Source organism: Pleurodeles waltl, chromosome 4_1 (assembly GCF_031143425.1).
Source record: "Pleurodeles waltl isolate 20211129_DDA chromosome 4_1, aPleWal1.hap1.20221129, whole genome shotgun sequence".
Taxonomy (NCBI): Eukaryota; Metazoa; Chordata; class Amphibia; order Caudata; family Salamandridae; genus Pleurodeles; species Pleurodeles waltl.
Window position 1 is genome coordinate 776,970,151 of NC_090442.1, and position 21,777 is coordinate 776,991,927.

The following is a 21,777-nucleotide window of genomic DNA, read 5'->3' on the forward strand; positions in this document are numbered from 1 at the left end:
CACCTGCAGATCGACCTTGGAGCAAAGAGAAAAATGCCAAGCTGGCACGAAACTTTAAGATAAGCATGTGAACGATCTCAGTGGAAAAGTACAGCTTCAAGCAAAAATACACGTTTAATAGCACATTGGAAAAATACGAGCATCTAAACTGTGAGACCAGGCAACTAGGCCAAAGCCTCCGCTAAAGTTATGCTAAGCTAAAACATTTCAAACAAGCAAATCATAGCACACGTTTACGATTATGTCAGATTAGTGCAATTCTAATACATCACGTTATATAAAGCACGCTTATAAATGTTAGCAAACTACTCTGAGGGCACATTTTGTCCCCGTACAATCTTTATTAGTTCGGTTAAAGCCACACATGATTATTTCAACACTACGTTTAAGCGCTAATAAATGTAAAACCTTCATTTCTGCTTCATCACATCCCCGACTTGGGGGGGGAGGGGGGTGCACAGGGGGCGCGCTAGCGCGCCCCCAAGTTCCCCTGTGCCTAGGACGAGATGATCTTGTCCAAGGCACAGGGGAACTGTAGCCTTGGACGAGATCATCTCGTCCAAGGCACAGAAGGGGTTAAAGACTCCATATTCATTTTAATGGAGGGAGAATAAAGATTGCCAAACATTTAATTTTCAAAGAATTCCAAAGAAAACCGGTGTCTTTGAACATATCTTAGAGGCAGTACTTGTTAGGTGACATGACTTCTGACTTGTCAGTGTTAAGTTGATACCCAGAAACTGCAGAAAAAAAGCAAGATAAAAGCTGGAAAACACTGGAACAGAAATATGAGGAAAAGAGATATAAAGAAAGACATTGTGAACGTATGCAGTAAATTTAATGTGAAGCTTGCTATGGATAAATCATGTTAAGATTTGAGATCGTTGAATAGATTCTAAAAAAGGTTCCAAACAAGGACAAACAGCAATGGAGATAAGGGACATCCCTGTCTGGTTCCCCTAGTAAGGGGAAGATACAAGAATTTTGACAAACTGAAGACATTTTGGTCCAAAACCATGCAATTTGAGGGCTCTGAACATGAAATCCCAATTTACACAGTCAAAAGCCTTCTCTGCATCCAATGTGACAGCCGATAAGGGTTCCTTAATACTTGAAGCCCTGTGAATAATATTTAGAAAGGTGAGAGTATAGTCAGTAATATTACGACCCTTGACAAAGCCACACTACTCGATACCAATAAGAGACGGAAGAAAATCAATAAAATGAAGCTCAAAAACTTTAAAGAACATTTTATAAGCTGTACTGATCAGGGATATTGTTCTATAGTTTGTGCATTCCATCAGATCCTTATCCTTCTTGGGAATTAAACAAAACATAGATTCAGAAAAAGAGGCAGTTATGGTATCAGAAGTGAAAAAATGCTGAATCAGTAAAAGAAGTTTGGGAACAAAATGATTAGAACATTTTGAATAAAATGTGAATCCATCTGGCCCTGGGGCTTTATCTTTAAGGAGTTTGGACATGGCAAGAAGAATCTCAGCAGAAGAAATATAGCCTCTAGTGAAGAAAAATTGCACTGTGGAGTTTGAGGTTTTAGAGTAGTATTAAAAAAAGAAGCAAGAGACTCTGAGGAGGAAAGAGTGTCCTCAGATTAAAGATTAGAATAGAACTCTGCGAAATGAGTCAAAATATCCTGATCTTTAAATCTTTAAACAAGCATCACAGATAAATTGTATTTTAGATTTTTGCTTTTTAACTTTCATGTAATTAGTCAACATTTTATCTGCTTTTTGAAACCACCATAATACTCTGCATTGACTCTTAAGAGGGCGTTACAAGCTTTGTTTATGGGAGTTTTGTTAAAACTAAGGGCCATATTTATACTTTTTTGACGCAAAACTGCGCTAACGCAGTTTTGCGTCAAAAAAATTAGCGCCGGCTAACGCCATTCTGAAGCACCATGCGGGCGCCGTATTTATTCAATGACGTTAGCCGCCGGCGCTGCCTGGTGTGCATGAAAAAAAATGACGTACACCAGGCAGCGCCGGCGTAGGGGAATATGGAGCTTGGGCGCCAAAAAATGGGGCAAGTCAGGCTGAGGCAAAAATATCGCCTCAACCCGATTTGCGCCATTTTTTTCGACTCCCAACCCCCATTGAAATTACTCCTGTCTTAGCAAAGACAGGAGTCATGCCCCCTTGCCCCCTTGCCCAATGGCCATGCCCAGGGGACTTCTGTCCCCTGGGCATGGTCATTTGGCTTAGTGGCATGTAGGGGGACACAAATCAGGCCCCCCATGCCACAAAAAAATAAAAATAAAATACTTACCTGAACTTACCTTAATGTCCCTGGGATGGGTCCCTCCATCCTTGGGTGTCCTCCTGGGGTGGGCAAGGGTGGCAGGGGGTGTCCCTGGGGGCATGGGAGGGCACCTCTGGGCTCCTTCCGAGCCCACAGGTCCCTTAACGCCTGCCTTGTCCAGGCGCTAAAAAACGGCACAAAAGCGGCTGGACATCATTTTTTTTTGACCCGCCCACTCCCGGGCGTGATTTTTGCCCGGGAGTGTAAATACGGCGCACATGCCTCGGAGTCAATTTTTTAGACGGGAACGCCTACCTGCATATCATTAACGCAAAGTAGGTGTCCACGCTAAAAAGTGACGCAAACTCCATGGACTTTGGTGCTAGACGCGTCTAACGCCAAAGTATAAATATGGAGTTAGTTTTGCGTCGGAATTGCGTAAAAAAAAACGACGCAATTCCGGCGCAAACAGAGTATAAATATGCCCCTAAGTTTGGCTTTAATGAGTTGATCGGAAACTTGAGTGTTAGACGAGGAATGGTATTCATGTTTTAATTTCTTAATATGTTGAAGGATAACAGAAGATTCTTCTGCAGCAGCCCTTTTCGTTCGTTAGCTTTATTTCGGTACAAATAAATACCATAAAAGCACACCACAAATCACAAATTCATAATTTACAAGACAAAAACCTCAAAAATAAGATGTTAAATTACGTAAAAAAAACTTTAAACATAAACATGTTTCCTCTAAAAAAAATTGCCATATTATGGGATCATGCAAAAGTACCTAACTAAACACAGTAGCTAAAATAAGAATAAAACATTCCTAAAAGGTATAAAAATATATGAACATAGAAAAATTTGGTAGACAGTAAAAAAGTGATAAAATTTGTAAATGCATACATTGAGATTCGCAAGTGAGTTCGTCAGTGGCCACTCCCATCAACTATTGTTGCATTTTCCCTTACTTTTTTGAGCGTGTTCAATCTGCAGTGCCAAATGAAATCTAAATATTTTGCCAGACAACAAGCCATTAAAACAGATGGATCCGATTTAAGAACTCTCAGAGCCAGTAGACAATTCCTAAAGCCCATTTTCCTACATAATGGAATAATCCAACCGACCCTCTGCTTATAGTATGCAGGACATTGGAAAAGGACATGCTTATAGATTCTTCCCTGGCACAGCCCATCGGGCACATCTTAGAGGTGCCGCTAGTATTGGTCCATTTGTGTGTTAGGATGCGCAAGGGAAGAGAGCCTATCCTAAATCTGATATACAATGCACATGCACGTGGAGAGAGTACTATGTCCATATATTGCTCGAATTCATAGTGGAATTTAACTTTTAGGAAGCTGCCAGTCATAGATGATGAGAAGACTTCAGGCAGTTGTGTAAGTTGGACATTGAGCCTAAATGCATCCTTCAGGATCTGTGATGCCCTTTTATTTTGAGAGACGTATTTAAAAATGTAATTGTGAGCTGTGGCTTTGAAAGAGTCCCAGACACGGTGGAGTGTGACATCAGGGGATGAGTTAATGAGAAAAAAATCATAGATAAATTGCTCAAAAACCACAATAAATTGTGAATCCTGTAGCAAGTAATTATTGAAACACCATCCACTAGAGCGGGCAGTGAGATGGAAGGATTCAAGATCAATTATTACTGGAGAATGGTCAGATATCAGTATGGGACCTAATTGGGCATGAAGAAGGTTTTGGGTAAGGTCTTTATCAAGGAAAATGTAGTCTATTCTGGATGAGGAGAGATGAGTGGGGGAGAGAAAAAAATATTCAAGGAGGTCTGGGTTGTAAAGATGGCAAGCATCAACAAGATCTCTATCTGAAATTGTTCTAGAAAAAGCTTTTTGCTTTTTATCTGGGATTTACTTGAAAGTTGATTTTCTGTCTCAAAATGGGTCAAGCAAATGAGATTAACGTCCTTGAGAGATAATAGTTTGAATGAGAGGGAGTCCCAGAAAAGTGGATCAGTACCTTCAGGAACGTAAACATTAATAAAAGATTACGGGCAACCATTAATAGTAACATCTAAATCGAGGCATCTCCCTTCAGCACCAAATTTTTGACTTCAAACATTAACTGATAAAACAATTTTTATGTTGAACAGCAGAAGAACAGTAAACAGAACCAACCCAACTTTTCTTGGATTTCTTTCTCGAAAAGATGAGTCACTTACAACAAGGCTACATGACATGAGGATTTGGAGAGATGAGTAAGAATCCTCAGTCTTTTAACAGGGCTACAAAGACCCTTGACAGTCAATGAAAACATTTGAAGCTTATTCATGAAATAATTGTGGTAAAATTATATACATAACAACAACCTCATCAATAATAGCGGTAAAACAAGAATATAAATAACTGCAACCCAATTTGTTTAGAAGGAGATAAATATAAACATAACATAAAAACAATAAGTGATAGAAGAAAAGAGCGGATGATATGTGGAAGGAAGAAAGAAAGAAATAAGGACCCACAAGACAGATGGAAAAGGAAGTCAGATACCTAATGTCATAAAAAAAGAAGGAGGTAAAGGGAATAATGTGAAGGGAAAAAGAAAAGGATAAGAGGTGGGTGACCAAGGAAGGCCGGATTGAAGAAAGAAAGAGAAGTATGGTAAGAGGTCTAACAGACCCGAACCACAAAAGGAAGAGCAGAAAGAAAAGATAAAATGAAAATTGAGTGCCGGGGAATACCATGAGAGATGAACCGACTGAGGCATTTGGTCCAGAAGTAAGAAAAGAATATAGAGAAAAATACTGAAAAAAAATAAGAATAAATAAAGAAGAGACCATGCATAGAACAACACAATGAAAGCATGTACAGCAAACGTGCCCATCGGGAAGGGAAGCTTGGGAGAAAACCCATTCAAGGGAAAGTAAACAACAGCAAAACACTGAACAGATAGACAATGTCTACAATTACATAGGCAGAACCTGGAGAAAGAAAAAAAGAGGTTTGCTTGACAAAATAATGCAATCATGCACTAACAGGCTCACTATTATAGCTAGAAGAAGAAGACAAGAGAGTCAAAATGGGAATTCAAGTTCCACCTGTGTCCATGGCTTCCTTCTTGTGAAGATTAATAAACTCCTTGAGTTGAGCTGGAGAATCAAAGGAGGTGGTCCTGTCCTTGTAAGTAACCTTACTTGTGCAGGGATCGAGAAGACCATATCTGGCCTCAATGGCACGAAAGAAGGATGCATACCCAGGATTTTCCTGCGACAAGGTGCTGTGACTGATGAAGCATATTGTGATATATAAATTCAATGACCAGACCACAACATTTGTTTATGTTGTTTAGATGCATTAAGTCTATGTATTGGATAAAAAGGATAATAATTCCTCTGGGTCTGGAAGTGGAACTGGCGCTGGCGCTGGAAAATTTGGGACCAAGACGATGCGCTCTTTGAATATTCAGAGGGGAGATGTTATTGAGACCCACTATCTTAGGTAAGTTCAACTAAAGAAAGGTATTCATATCACCTCCCTATGCTCTCTCTGGTATTCCATAGACTTGAAGGTTATTATGCTGATTACAATTTTCCAACTCTTCTGTTTGGTGCTTGAGAATTGAAATTTCCTTAGTCATAATGGTCAGTTTAGAAGAAATGACGTGGAATTCGCTGTGTGCAGTTCAAGATCTGAAACCCTTGAGACAACAAAGGACCATGTATCATCAAGACACTGAGAGTAGTGGTGGTTTCCAACATAAAAGGCCCCAACAAATTAAGTTCTTCCATTAAGTCCACAGTTGTGACAGGGAGAGGTGATTTGCTAGGGGTAGCGAGTCACTTGCTACCACCACCTGCATTATCCTTACGGATGGCAGAGGGTGCGTTGTGAAGAGATCCCTTTTTCGAGGAAATGCTGCCTCCCTCAGCCATGCTGAGGAAGTAAGAAATAGTGGAAAAGAGAAAAATAGGCAATTTATTGAACCAATCCCACAAATAAACTGGTGAAATGGAGCAAGAGGACACCAGTGAAGGACAAATAGTCAGTTACTTTTGAAAGTCACTTTAAATGATAAATGCAGAGAAACTTGCTAAAAAAGTGAAATTGAAGTGCCTTAAATGAGAAAACAAGTCTTACATTTTATTAGGGAGGAAATTCCATCATGTAAAGTCCCAGTTCTGCCTCAAAGAATGGAAACAAAAAACATACTGGGAGTTAACGCTCAAATTCCTGTCAGGCAAATTAGGTGGGACGGCTGCATCACGCTCTGTCGCTGGAGTGAATCATACAGCTTGTTGTAAGATGACGGGCGCTTTGAATATTCAGAAAATAAAACTCACCATCCATGTGTCCCTGCCTTAATAGAGTGTCCATGCTCATTAGGAAAGATTTATGAAGGCTCCAGTCAGAGAAATAAATATTAATCTGGACCAGGGAGTTCCGTTACATGGCGGCCATATAGTGCATGTCCAACAGCGTGCCACGTTTATGGTACTTATATAACGAAATCCTAAGCAAAAGGCAATGCAGTGATGTGAAGGCTCAAAAACAAAGTCACAGTCAACATATAACAGGAGGGATAGATGATTTGTGGACTGTTAATGCATCATGTTGCAGTGTTGTTTAAAGAAGTGAGTCTTTCCTAAATTGAAGCAGGATTGGGGCAGTACTAATAAATACTGTGCGGTTGAGATGTACTGAGATAAAATGTGTCTGCATAGACGTGCAGGTGTAAGTCCACAAAACTGACTCTGATATCAACCCCGCATGGTGTACATCTCATCCATCGAGACAGCAGAAAATCGCTGTTGAGTACAGCAGATTTTCTGTTAGTCAGGGGCATTGGCCACAGAACTATGGAACAGGGTAGCTGTTGGTGTCTTGTAGCCATAGTTTAAATTGAAGCAAGTATGTAATTTTATTTTACTTTACAGTGTGCATTTGTTACAGATAGGGAACTACAAATCGGAATGCCTTTGTTCTACTGTGAGCTTATGTGTGCCTACTATATTATTTCCCTCCCTAAATAGCTACAATTTACACTTCGTCAACATACAATCATAGGTCTAACTCAGTAGAGTCACTGTGATATTTAAAAATGCACACAATTAGATAAAGGGTGAGCATTAATTCTGAGTAAATATAGAAGCCACAGATTTATATTGTAATCATGTGATATCAGAGCAGGAGAAACAACCCTAAAATGATTTGTGCCAAGAAGACAAACTAGCTCCACCCAAAAAAACAGAAACCAAGGAAAGAATTGATTAAAAAAAAGCTTCAGGTCTGCAAAGGTCAAGTCGGTTCATGCAAAAAAGGCTGCAGGTCTGCAAAGGTCTACGCCCTCATTACGACTTTGGCGGTCTTTTTACAAGACCGCCAAAGCCCCGGGTGCCGAAAGACCACCCAAAATAGGGCAGAAATCCGACAGCAGTCGTGCTTGCGGTCGGCGGGGAGTAGGCTGTTCCACCTCTGGCACAAGCACACCAAAAAGACGCCTCACGCCATATTATGACCCGTAATACGACGTGGCGGTGTCCTGATGGCGGGGTGCTGCCGGTGGTGGAAGTGCTGGGACCCGTCCCGGACGGCCTCCTTGACGGACAAGGTAAGTGATCGTCCAACAGGGGAGGGAGATGGGTGCATGTGTGAGTGTGTGTGTGAGTGTCATAAATGCGGAGGGAGGTGGGTGCATGTATGTTGGTGAATGCGGATAGATGGGGTGAGTGCATGTGTGAGATACGGAAGGTTGGGAGTGAATGGGTTCATGCGGTGCGGAGTGGAGCATGAATGGATGCATGCGGGTGAGGGGGGCTTGAATGTGGGTATGCAGTGGAAGGGGAGTGAATGCGTGTCAGCGGTGTTTGTGTATGCATGACAGTGTGAATGGGTATTTATGTTGTGTTTGCGTGGGTGAATGGGGGTGTGTTTGTGTGAAGTGTGTGAGTGTATGCTTGCAGGTATGTGGAAGTGTGTGCTAGTGTATCCTGGCAAAAGGAATGCGTATTCCAGAAAAATGCTGGCGGTCTCCTGCATCGTAATACCGCTAGCCTTATTAAGGCTTCCGCAATGCTGGAGGTGCTCACCTCCAGCCCGTCGGGTGCGCGGAACAGTGGCGGGACGGACGGGGTATAAGTGGTTTGGCTTTGGCCAAACCGCCAAACTTGTAATTTGGCGGTCTTCACCGCAGCCCTGTCGGTCTTCGAACTGCCAGGGTCGTAATGAGGGCCAAGTCAGTTCTTGCAAAGCGGTGGATACATTTTCTTGACCTATAGACCTCAGTTCAAAATAGATTCATGTAGTTGTGGTGATGGCCAAGCCACAGTTCTATTTAGTTGTACCCCTTCCTATTTTGGGTCAGTAAAAGTGCACCTGACACTCTGATTTCATCTCACATGGGCCACATGAGTGAAGGAACCTGAGAAATACTTTCATGAGGAAGCTCCCACCTCTTCACATCACCCTTGAGCGTGGCGCTGGCAGCTCTGAGGCTTAAGATGTCCATACATGTCAATGTCGAAAGTTAAGTTTTTACCCCTAAATTTGTAGAAGGAATGTGCTTCTGTACCCAACTGATTCTGGATTTCTGGAGCAATGCAGTAGAAGGCAGAGACCATTTATGTCCCTTGCAAGTTCTGTAAATAAAAAATAGAAAAAAGGAAATCATAGAAACTTTTCTTGGTCGGATGGGAGAAGCAAGAAGACGAGATGAGGGATGGCATTAAGTACACTTAGGAATCTAGATGTGGCAGATTTAAGTGTTTCTATCTCTTTTTCACTGAAGACTAATAAAGTAGTGTGCCCTATTTCAGTATCTACATTTGGATATTTTAGGAAGCAATGTTTAGATTATATTTTGGAGCATTAATGGGCTACAATACGTAAGTAGACTAGCTAAGCTTTGTGAATGCTGAAGGACCCAGAAAAACATGTTCTCATTACATGTCACATATTTGCAGATAGAATACTCAATCATTTTGCTTTTAGGATGGTTTATCCAAGTAACAGACACATCACTACTAACTCTGCATCAGTCGCTGTCATAAAAATGAAGCCTCAACCTTTTACTGTTTCAAGCGTAGCAAAGATCATCTATTGATGAGGGCAATAGTTGACCAAATAATAACTACTTTCTGTAGTATGCTTTCATGCTTTGGCACATACCTTCTGACTAGTTTAGAATCATCTAGTATTCATTTTCAATATCACAATGACGCCTTCTAAGCATGTAGAAAGGAGATCTCAAATAGAGATCTCAATTAAGCATGTAGAAAGGAGATCTCAAATAGAGATCTCAAACAGTTAAACAGACAAAAACTAAGAATTAGGGGCCAGATGTAGCAAAGTATTTGCACGTCGCAAATGGCGAAAATCGCCGTTTGCGAGGTGCAAATGCCTCTTAGCTATGCAGAAATGCATATTGCGAGTCGGTACCGACTCGCAATATGCATTTCCGACTCGCAAATAGGAAGGGGTGTTCCCTTCCTATTTGCGAGTCTGAGTGGTATGCAATACCATTTGCGACCGCGTACGCGGTCGCAAATGACATTGCAGTTACCATCCACTTCAAGTGGATGGTAACCCACTCGCAAATTGGAAGGGGTCCCCATGGGACCCCTTCCAGTTTGTGACTGGACCCACAAATATTTTTTCAGGGCAGGGAGTGGTCCAAGGGACCACTCCCTGCCCTGAAAAAATACCGAAACTAAAGGTTTCGTTTTTTTTTAAGTGCAGCTCGTTTTCCTGTAGGGAAAACGGGCTACACTTAAACAAAAAAAAAACTGCTTTATTTAACAGCAGTCACGAACATGGAGGTCTGCTGACGACAGCAGGCCTCCATGTTTGCGAGTGCCAATACTCGCTATGGGGCTGCAATTTGCGACCCACCTCATGAATATTCATGAGGTGGGTCATTGCGACCCCATAGCGAGTTGCAGTCGGTGTCTGAGACACCGTACTGCATACCAATTTGCGAGGTGCAAAGTGCGAGTCGCATGGACTCGCACTTTGCACCTCGCAAATTTAAAATTTGCTACATCTGGCCCTAAATTTTTAATCTCTGTAGAAACAGTGGAATTTTCCAGGTCTGGACGCTTACCTGTAATCCGGGTCACAATCTTTCGCTGTCTGATGTAAAGTTGTCTAGGAAGCCACAATGTCACTACCCACTGAGGCATGGTAGGCAAGTGCCATTGAGAAGCTGCCACCTTCTGAGGAGGAAGAAGCCAAAAGAGTAAAAAACCTCCTTGCTGGGTGAAGACTTCATAGGATAGAAGAAAACCAGGGATCTGGAACCTAATAGTAAAATTCTTCAGGAGCAAGGAGTAAGGAACAGCAAGTAGAGGTAGCAGGGAAACAAGCAAAGGAACATAGCTCTGTTTTGATGCACCCTCCAACCAGAATAAAGCCTTCATGTAGTAAAAGAACAGGAAAAAGAAATGACATCAAACATTGACACAAAACAGAAAGAATTGGGGAAAACAGAAAGAAATCAATGAAGAAACAGCCATGACAGAAAAGGGAAAAAAACGAAAAGCAGCTGCAGACCTTAAGGCAGATGATTGCCTTTTTGAAACTGAAGAAGCAATGAGAAGCAGTTAGGAGCTCAGTAACACGAGGTAAGGTAACCCTAGATGGGCTAAACTCACAACCCCTAGCTGTAGGCTTTATGCAATGTTTTCTGCGACCCGGGAAACATAGAACTACACAAGGTATTGTGGTTCTTAGGTGCCCAGGCAGCCGAGATGCTGCGGTTGCATGAGGGATCAGAGTTCAAAGGATGGCAACATTTAGGGGGTCATTCCGACCCTGCACCGGGGACCGCGGAAGCACCGCCAACAGGCTGGTGGTGCTTCCTGGGCTATTCTGACCGCGGCGTTAAAGCCGCGGTCAGAAAAGTGGAACCGGTGGTTTCCCGCCGGTTTTCCCCTGGCCCAGGGAATCCTCCATGGCGGCGCTGCTTGCAGCGCCGCCATGGGGATTCCGACCCCCTTCCCGCCACCCTGTTTCTGGCGGTTCTTACCGCCAGGAACAGGATGGCGGGAACGGGTGTCGTGGGGCCCCTGGGGGGCCCTGCACTGCCCATGCCACTGGCATGGGCAGTGCAGGGGCCCCCTAACAGGGCCCCACAAAGATTTTCACTGTCTGCTTAGCAGACAGTGAAAATCGCGACGGGTGCCACTGCACCCGTCACACCCCTGCAACTCCGCCGGCTCCATTCGGAGCCGGCATCCTTGTTGCAGGGGCTTTCCCGCTGCGCCGGCGGGCCGGCTTTTGGCGGTCGCCCGCCGGCCCAGCGGGAAAGCCAGAATGGCCGCCGTGGTCTCCTGACCGCGGAGCTGTCATTCGGCGGTAACCGCATGGCGGGCGCGGTCAGAATGACCGCCTTAGTCTTGAAGGATAATTTTCTCTTTACTTGCGCGGTCATTGGTTGGTTTGTATGACCGACTACAGGTTTACGCATCCCAGTGTTCTATTAACTGTGGCAGTTCAGTTTCTCCCAATTTTACTTTAGAACTGTCATGCAGGTTGTTCCAGTTTGAGAAGGTGTACACACAAATTATATGCTTAGAAGATGGACAGTGGGCAGGGCATTAACCTGGATGTGTAATTTCTTGAATAAATGAAATCTTTGGAGACTGCAACTCGAGGTTCACAACTATCTTTTCCAATTTACTTTTATTGTTGTATTTTTCAAACAAAAAGAAAAGGCAAATCGTTTAGTGGTTACATTACATTTCTACATCATAGACCATTGCAGAATTTAAGTGGCAAAGGCAATTGCCAGCAGACATCAATATTGCAGATGTGCTTGTTTATCATATATGTTCCTAGGTAATCTCTTAAGGAATGATTTGATGATAATACGTTTATTTGCTTCTGGAAGGTTAATAATTTACAGAAAGCAAGAGTGCAAAACCCCCATACATGTATTTCTAACTCAATGAGTCACATTGTCAACCAGATAAACAAACAATCTGCATCCATCAATACAAAGCTGACTGACCAATGTAGGCCCCTTAGATATAAAATCCAATCTTTCGCCAGTGGCTAAGTCTTGGGTAACACCATTTTGCCAGGTGACTTGAGAACCGTGATGTAAGTACTACTTCCCTCACATATTGACAGCGGGAACACCATGGTAACTGGTATCCCACTCCTCAAAGCCTTCCTGCACAATGCAGCTGGGATGGCAACACACAAGGAAATTGTGGGCTATGTTTGGCAATTCTTAAATAACTCTACTTGCTCGCATTACAAGTGTGCATAATTTTTAGAATCGTTTGCACAGCACACAAGGCTACTTTCATGCCTAATGATAAACAGCACACATTTGGAGGTCAAGGCTACTCACAAAGATTCCTGCAGCTAAAAAAAAGCAAAACTGCCAAACAGGCCTTCTCCTGCATACCACAAAACTCTGGAACCAAACACCAGAGGGCACATAAACCACATCTAACCTACTAGCCATCTGCAAAAATCTTGAAACATACCTTCCATAGTTTCCCCGAGCCCTTCTAGTTCTTTTTTTATCTGTGATCCTCTGTTACTTAATCTTATGATGTTTTATACATCAATATTCTTCTGTGTAAAATCTTTTGTCTAAGTACGCAATTGTGGCCTGGTAGCTCTTAGCAAATGTATTGCTATTGTTTTGTAATTAATATTGTACCACAAATCTGAGCCTTATGTTTTTTCTCTGTTGGGTCTAGGGATGCTGCCTAGGAAACACTGCTTGGGTGTCTGTTGGAATTCCTCTTGTCAGTTGGGGTGTCTGACTAAAGCATGTGCCCAGAAGCCTTGTTTCAATGAACAAGACCACATCATAGAAAGAAACCCAGATAGGGTAGCTTTGTAAAGGGATACACAGAGAGGCCATCCAGGTGTGTTCTATGGAACTTCACAGAAGTTTAATATGTTCTATGCATACACCTGAACTGCACTAATTTGACTCACATTACCTGAGATCCATTTCACTTGCTGACAAGCGTTATGCCACTTGTTATCTGTAATAGTTGCTATAGCTTTGGCTACTCTATATTCCCTGGGCAAACAATAATCTGCTCTTGTCTATTTGTAAAACAACATTAAAATTAGTTACAAGTATTCTCCTCAATGTTAGGGAAAATAAAGCAGTGAGTGCTTCAGGCATGAAGGGTGCTTTTGTTAAGGCCACTCATATTTCTCTAGCCATTAGGCTATTTCTGCATACTGCAGAAATTGTCCAAGCCAGACCTCAAAAAGTCTATTGTGCCTCCTCGGAGTTTATGAGCACGTCATTGGGATATAAGTTGCCCATGGTGATACAGTCTCTCACCACCCTTTGTGCAGGTGGTCTTTCCAGCCTTTTCAAAAGGCTGGAAAGACCACCTGCATAGATAGAGCAACTAGAGCTCCCTTAATGATTTTCTGACTTACACTTTACCAGACCGTGGCCACCTGCGTTATGCATGTATATTGTTTTGGTATCTGTTTACTCATCATCAACAACTCTTAGTTCTGTTCTTGTTTAATCTAGCAGTTTAGTCTCTCAATTCAAGCCTTTTTCTAGCCACTGGATCACATGCTACAGCTGTGTGACCACATACCAGAGTTGGAGGTCTATAAATCCTGGCCTTCAATGACTGAGTTGTATACTTTTAAGCTTTCAAATTTGAACACAGTACAAATGCCCCTGCCAAAGTAATAATATTAGTAACTAATCCAGCTCTCTCAACACGGTTTGTCGGAGAACACAATGACAATTGACATGTATAAGGAGACCAATATAGAGATAAATTTTTTGCTAGTATCACTCTACCCATCATTGAAAGTGGAAGTATGTTGCAAAATGCTGCAGAGTTGTGGAGACCCCTACAACTCTACATATAATACATCTATAATGTTTGTCCATTATGTGTGTTATTTCAATCAATCAGTATTTCTAGAGCTCAGTACTATCACCCCTGGAGGTATTTGGGTGCTACGGGGTGAGGTCTCCGTTAAATAGCCAGGTCTTAGTTTCTTTCTGAAGTCCGCAAAGGAGGGAGCTGTTCGGAAGTGGAGTGGTAGGTTGTTCCAGGTCTTGCTGGTGATGTAGGAGAAGGAACAGCCACCACTCCGGCTCTGTTGGATTCGGGGTGTGTGTGCAAGGGCTAGAGAGAAGGAGCACAGGTGTCTGACGGATTGATGAAATTTCAGTTGGTGGTTGGTGTAGGCCGGTCCCTGATCATGTAGGGTCTTGTAGGTGTGAGTGAGGATCTTGAACTGGCATCTCTTCTGGATGGGGAGCCAGTGGAGATTTCTGAGGTTGGGGGTGATGTGGGCCTGTTTGGGGAGGTCCAGGATGAGGCTGACTGCGTTGTTCTGTCTTTTGAGGAGATGTCTGAGTAGAGTGTGTTGTCATAGTCGAGGCGGCGGGTGATGACACCTGGGTGACAGTTTGTCTGGTGCTGACAGGGATCTATCTGAAGATTCTGCAAAGCATGCGGAGGGTGCGCAAGAAGGAGGAGGAGACTCCATTGATTTGTAGTTTCATGGTCAGTTTGCTGGAGCGGATAACGCAGAGGTTGCATGCATGGGTTGTTGGTGTGGGCATTTGTCTGATTTCGGCTGGCCACCAGCTATAGTCCCAAATGGATGTGTTTCTTCTGAAGATCAGTACTTCTGTTTCGTCGGAGTTGAGCTTGAGGCAGTTGGCTTTCATCCAGTTGGCTATGTTGTTCATGGCGTCACAGAAGTTTGTTTTGGTGGTTGGGGATTTTCGGCAAGCAAGATGATGAGCTGTGTGTCATTTGTGTAGAATATGATGTTGAGACCCTGGGTTCTGACAATGCCTGCAAGGGGTGTCATGTAGGTGTTGAACAGTGTAGGAATGAGGGATGAATCTTGACCTATGCTGCATGTGATGTTCTTGGGTTCAGAGGTGAAGGGCAGCAACTGGATGCTCTGAGTATATCATATAAGGAAGAGGGCGATTCATTTGAGGGTGTTCTATTGTATGTCGATGTTGTAGAGTCTGTTGATGAGGGTGTGATGATATACAGCGTTGAATGCTGCTGAGAGATTGAGGATGATCAAGGCTGCGGTCTCCTGTGATCAAGGAGTATTTTGATGTCTTCTATGGCTGCAATGAGTGCGGTCTCCGTGCTGTGGTTGGTTGGAATCCTGACTGAGAGATGTCCAGCAGGTTGTTTTGTTGCAGGTATTCTGTTAGTTCTTGGTAGATGGACTCCTTGAGTACTCTGGCCAGGTAGGGGAGCAGAGAGATTGGTCTGTAATTTTTGGGCTCACTGGGGTTGGCGAATGCTTTCTTTAGGAGGGGTCTAATCTCTGAACGTTTCCATCTATCTGGGAAGACTGCTGAGGTGATGGAGATGTTGGGGATGCTGGTGAGTTTCACACTGATGTGACTAGTTCAGAAGTTGAAAAAGTGGTGGGGGCTTGGGTTTGTGGGTGCTCAGAGTGGATGGATGATATGATGGCCGAGGTGGATTGTGTTGTGAGTGGTGTCCAGGTGGCAATCGTTTGGCTGGTGTGCTCTGGTTGATTGAGGCTGTTGAGGTTGAAGACTATGGGTTGGGGGTCGAGATTGTTGTATACTTTGGCAATCTTGTTGTGAAAATAGTCTGAGAGGGTGTCACAGAGGTCTTGGGAAGGGTGGACAGTGTTCTCTGTGTCTGCTGGGTTGGAGTAATCTTTGACTATTTTGAATAATTATTTCGTGTGGTTGGCTGATGTGTCAGTGCAGGCTGCGATGACTGCTTTCTTGGCTTCCTTGATTTGCTGTGGTAGGCACTAAGGGCTGCTTTGTTGGTGGCTCTGATGACAGGGTTTTTTGTGGATCACCTTTATTTCTCCAGTTGGTGGCAGATATGCTTAGTGGTTCTGAGCACTGGGGTGAGCCAGTTGGCTTGTTTTGAGGTTTTGTTGGTTCTTGCTGGCTTCAGCGGGGCGATTCTATTGGCGCATTTGGTGATGCAGGTGGTGAAGGTCTAGATGGCCTGTTCTAGGTCTGATGCAGCTTTGAGTTGGGAGGTGCCTAGGGCCTGAGACCACTGTGTTTCTGTTACCTTGCCCCAGCTGCAGTGGGATGAGTTGTGGTGCCTGGTGATGGTGTGCTGTGCACCAGAAATGGTGAAGTGAATGATGGTATAGTTGGTCAATGTGAGTTCTGTGATGTACCTGAATTTGACTCTGTCACTAGAGGTGAAGATGGGGTCTAGTTTGTGTCTAACTTTGGGCGTGGGTTTGTTGACCATATGTGCAATGCTAATGTTGTTCATGTTCTCCAGGAGAACGGTAGAGTTGGTGTTGTTGGGGTCATCAATGTGGAAATTGAGGTCGCCCAGTAGGATTTAGTGGTTTGAGTCGATTGCCAGAGGGGCGATGAGGTTGGGGATGGCGTCGCAGAAGGGCTGTCGGGGTCCTGGTGTTCTGTATAGGAGGGTACCTCTTATCATTGTCTTGGCGTCAGTGTATAGTTGGAAGGTGAGGTGTTCCATTAGAGGTGCGGGGTCATCATGGGTAGCGATGCATTGGATGGTTTCCTTGAAGATGATGGCAATGCCTTCGCCATGTTTGTTGGTGCGGTCTTGGTGTATCATCTAGTAGCTGTTGGGTGTTGCGATGGCTATGTCGGGGTTCGAGGAGAGGTTGAGCCAGGATTCCGTGATGAACGCAATGTCTGGGGAGAGGGAGGGGATAAGTGACCTATATTTTCGTGGGGTGTTTGCCAAGGGATAGGACATTGAGCAGGATGTACTGAAGCGGTTCCAGATTGTTCCTGGTCTTCCAGGCGAGGGTGACACAGAATCCTGTGTAGAATGGTGGTTCTGCGTTGAAGGAGAAGTGACAGTGACAGCAGGTGAAGGATCCATTGGTTGCTAGAGGGGAAGAGGTGCAGCAGTTGCTGTTGCGGCACCCAGGGTCCAGGACTAGGAGCTCCTCGAGGGCGTAGCAGTGGGTGGTGGGAGGGCCATGGTTCCTGGCGCAGCCCACATGCAGAAGAGAGCAGGCAGGCTTGCCTTTGGGGTACCAGCGGTGTGCCTTATGCATGCCTCCTCTGTGTATCTGCGCTGAGGCCTCCATCAAGAAGGTCCGGGGGGTTGGGCACTGGGTGCGGGAGGAGGGAAAGCGGTAGGAAGTGGGCAGTGGGTGGGAAGTGTGCAATGAGGAAAAAAGCTAATAGAAAGAAGGTAGAAACGAGAGGCAAACATCTAATCGAAAAGCAGAAATTAAATGCAAAAAGCTAGAGAAAAAGGCAGAAATTAAAGGCAAAAGAGCTCAGAAAATGGCAGAAATTAAAGGCAAAAGAACTCAGAGTACGGCAGAAATGAAAGGCAAAAAACTAAGGAAAAGAGGCAGAAATTAAAGGAAAATGGCAGAAATTAAATGCAAAAAGGCTTAGAGATGGTCAGAAATGAAAGGCACAAAGCTAAGAGAAAGAGGCAGAAATCAAAGCCAATGAGCTAAGAGAAAAGGCAGAGACACAAAGAGAAAAATGTTGAGAGAGGCTGAACAGGGCAGCAGTGGGAACGCAGGTGAGTGAAGAGCGGCAACTGGTCGGGAGACCTGTCGCAGGTGAGCTAGCATGGGACCGGCTCAATAGGGTAGCGCTGTGGCCTCCATTAAGTACATCTTGGGGAGGGAAATGCACTAGGTGGTGGGAGGATGCAAAACAGCAGGATGTGGGCAGCAGGTGGGAAGCGTGTGGCAAGGAAAAAAGCCAAGAGAAAGAAGGCAGACAGGAAAGGCAAAAAGCTCAGAGAATGGCATAAATAAAAGGCAATTGAGCTCAGAGAACTGAAGAAATGAAAGACAAAAGAGCTAAGAGAATGTAAAAAATGAACAGCAAAAAGCTAGGATGAAGAGGCATAAATCAAAGGCAAAACAGCAGAAATGAAAGTCAGAAAAGCTCAGAGATCAGCAGAAAGGAAAGACAAAAGGCAGCCACAGGGAGACAAATGGTGAGAGAGGCTGAAAAGGGTAGCAGTGAGAATGCGGGAGTAATCTGTGGCAACTGGTTGGGAAACACATCGCAGGGGAGCTGGCACGGGACCTGCTCAATGGGGACTCTCTGCGGCCTCCATTAGAAGGAGGGAGAGGCGCTCAGAGGCGGGAGCATTGAAAATGGTAGGAAGCGGCCTGTGGGTGGGAAGCGTACAGCAAGGAAAAAAGCTAATGGAAAGAAGGCAGAAATGGAAGGCAGAAAGCCAGGGGAAATAGGCAGAAATGACAGGCAAAAGAGAAAGGGGCAGAAATGAAAGGCAAAAAGGCTCAGAGAAAGCAGAAATGAAAGGTAAAAGACCTCAGAGAATGGCAGAAATGAAAGGCAAAAAGTTAAGAGAAAGAGGCAGAAATAAAAGGCAAAGAGAAAAGAGAAAAAGCAGGTACAGAGCGACAAATAGAGAGAGGCTGAACAGGGCCACAGTGGGAATGCAGATGAGTGACCTGCACCTGCTATTTGATTCATACGTATCTGAAACTGTTTGTCTCTCATAGGACCCCCAAACAGTGGGTAAACGTTTATGTAGCCAAACCATTCCTCTTATGGGGAACAGCTTCATGTTTGCTTCATGTTGGCTTGGAGTCAAGACAATTTCCGAATCACCTCAGCTTGATTAGTAGAATCTAGTAATATCATCTGCGTACACAGAAATCATGTTTTTAGTGACTCTTACCATATGTTCCAATCCTTTGGAAATTGGCTGTGAGGGCATCCTAGTGTCTCTAAAGCAAGCACAAATTATAGTAGTGAGAAGGGACATCCCTGTCTTTTCACCCTTTCAGTCTGTCAGCCATCAGACATTATACTATAACTTTGTTTGTTGGGTATGTAGAAGGTTAGGCGGTGGTTGAGGTATGCCGATCCTATGTTGTGCAGTGCCTTGTAGGTGTGGATCAGCAGCTCGTTTGTGATGTGCTTGTTGACTGGAAGCCAGTGTAGGTCTCTGAGGTGGCAGGAGATGAAGCTGTGTCGGGGGATGTCCCAGATGAGTCTGGCTGCTGCATTCTTCCTCGTGTCAGAGGGAATCCACTTAAAAGTCTTCTGCAGGAGTCGGAGGATGTGAAAGCATGACAAAGAGACTGCATTGACTTGGCGGGTCATGGATAGAGAGGAGTCCAGGATGATTCCCAGGTTGTGTGCATGGTCCGTGGGGGTGGTGGTGTTACCCAGAGATGTGGGCCACCAGGAATCATTTAAAGCAGAAGGGGGTGGAGCCGATTCTGAGGATCGCTGTCTTGTCCGAGTTGAGTTTGAGGCAGCTGTCTTCCATCTAGGCGGAGACTGCTCTCATCCCGTTGTGGAAATTTCTCTTGGCCTTTGCAGAGTACTCGGACAGGGAGAAGATCAGTTGGGTACTACATACGTCTTGTAGGTCTCTATCTTGTTTGGGATTCATGACAATGGTGGCCTCCCTCAATGAAGGGGGTTGTTGGAACACATCTAGAAATTTGATAGTGCGTCTTCAAAGAGCCTACAGAGGGTCACTGAGAGGCCATCTCCCATGGCACTTTATACAATGGCACACTGACATTGTAGCTCTACAAAAAAAACATGTACTTCAGGACAAGCATTGTCTAAAACATAAACACCACCTATTAAATCATCCACACAATCAAAGCACATTAGAGTAGCAATAGTTTCCAATATCTCCTATTAACCCCAAAAAATAAAGGGTGGGAAGGGGCAGATACAAAATAGGCAAATAACAATTGCGACTCTACATACACCAAAAACCAGCCAGGTTTACTCTGGTGGCCTTTCTACACACCTTGGCAGAGGTAGCTGAAGGAGACCTAGTCCTCACTGGAGATTTAATCACATGTGGTTGGAGAGAAGGATAAGTAATGACAAAACACTGAACAATCAAATGTATTCTCCTACAAACTTTAAAAAACCCTGGAAGATTATAGTAACTGGAAAGACTACACCTCCTCCCATGTACATCACATCTACTCTGAAATTGATGACATATTAATCAATAGCATCCTACATTGGCTTTTACAAGAGGTTGTATGACACAACCACACATGACAGATCTACACATGCCTTAACAACGCAGTCGGAACCACAACTGCGTCTTTTCTACGCATGCCTTTACCACATATGCCTTTACAATGAATTCTGTTGTAAAAGTATGCTTAAAAAAGCTTGTGTTACACAACCCCACCCCATCTTAACTTAAAAAACTACCCCTGAGCCCTGAGGCCTAAAACTCCCCCAACGAAAGACCGCCCCCCCAAAACCGCTGCCCCCCCTGCTTACATTTAAAAAAACTAACCCGAAACCCCCTACCTGCTCTGAGACCCAAAACCTTCCCCACCCCTAAACACTAAACTACCCTAACAACCCACCTGCCTTGAGCTCTAAAACCCTACCCCACCCCTAATAATTAAACTACACCAACCTCCCAGCCACCCTAAGCCCTAAAAAATAAACTACCCGACCCCCCACTCCGCCCCTAAAATATAAACTACCCAACACCTCCCACCCGCCCTGAGCTCTAAAACCTTCTCCCACCCCTAATAACTAAACTACCCCAACTTCCCACTCCTGCCCCTAAAAAATAAACTACGCAGACCCCTCTACTCACCCTAAGCCCTAATCCACCCCATCACTAAAAACTACCCCCCAAACCCACTTACCTCAACTCTAAATCCACCCCACCTCTAAAAACTACCCCCTAACCCACTTACCTCACCACGTCCTTTCCCAATCCTTCCTCCTCTCCTCTTTGCCCTTCCTTAAACCTTCCCTGCCTCTAAAAATTTAACTACCCTGACCCCCCTACCCACCCTAAGCCCTAAAAAAGAAACTACCCTGACCCCCCACCCACCCCAATCCCCTAAAAAAATAAAGTACTGTGAATAAGCCTAAAATCCACCCCAAGCCCTAAATCCACCCCACCCCTAAATGCTACCCCCAACCCTGCCCCACGTACCTCATTGCATCCTCTCCCGATTCTTCCTGCTCGTATCTCTGCACCACTAGACTGCTCTCTGCTTTAGCCTCTCATATGCGTGGTTTAGGCACACGCGTGGTTAAGGGAGAGAAAAAGATAGTTGTGGTTTAGGCAAGCGTTATTCTGCTTGTAATCGTCCATGTGGCTTAGGCTGCATTGCTAAGGACATTTCCCATCACAAAATAATAATTTACGGCCCGTAAAACTCTCAAACTACACACCAATAGAGCTATGCTCTGTCCAAAGAGTGAACATTGCACTCCATTATACTGTGTCCCCATTTTGAGAGCAGATATAAAATCCCAAATACAGGACTATTTCCACAATAACAAATCAGAAGAGATTGGGCCACCTTTAATATGGTAATTAGGTCATTTAATATGATAATCATTCATTGGGCCACCTTTAATATGGTATTTAGGGGTAAATGTGTATCCGCATTGTCTAGCATAAGGAAAATAAGGATGGAAAAGAAAGAGCTACTCAAACAGGAGTTATTGAGGGCTGTACAAGAACACAACGCTGCTCTAACTCCTTATACTCTTACGGCAAGTGACAAATCTTAGGGGGAAACTGAAAATTCTAAAAGTGAAAA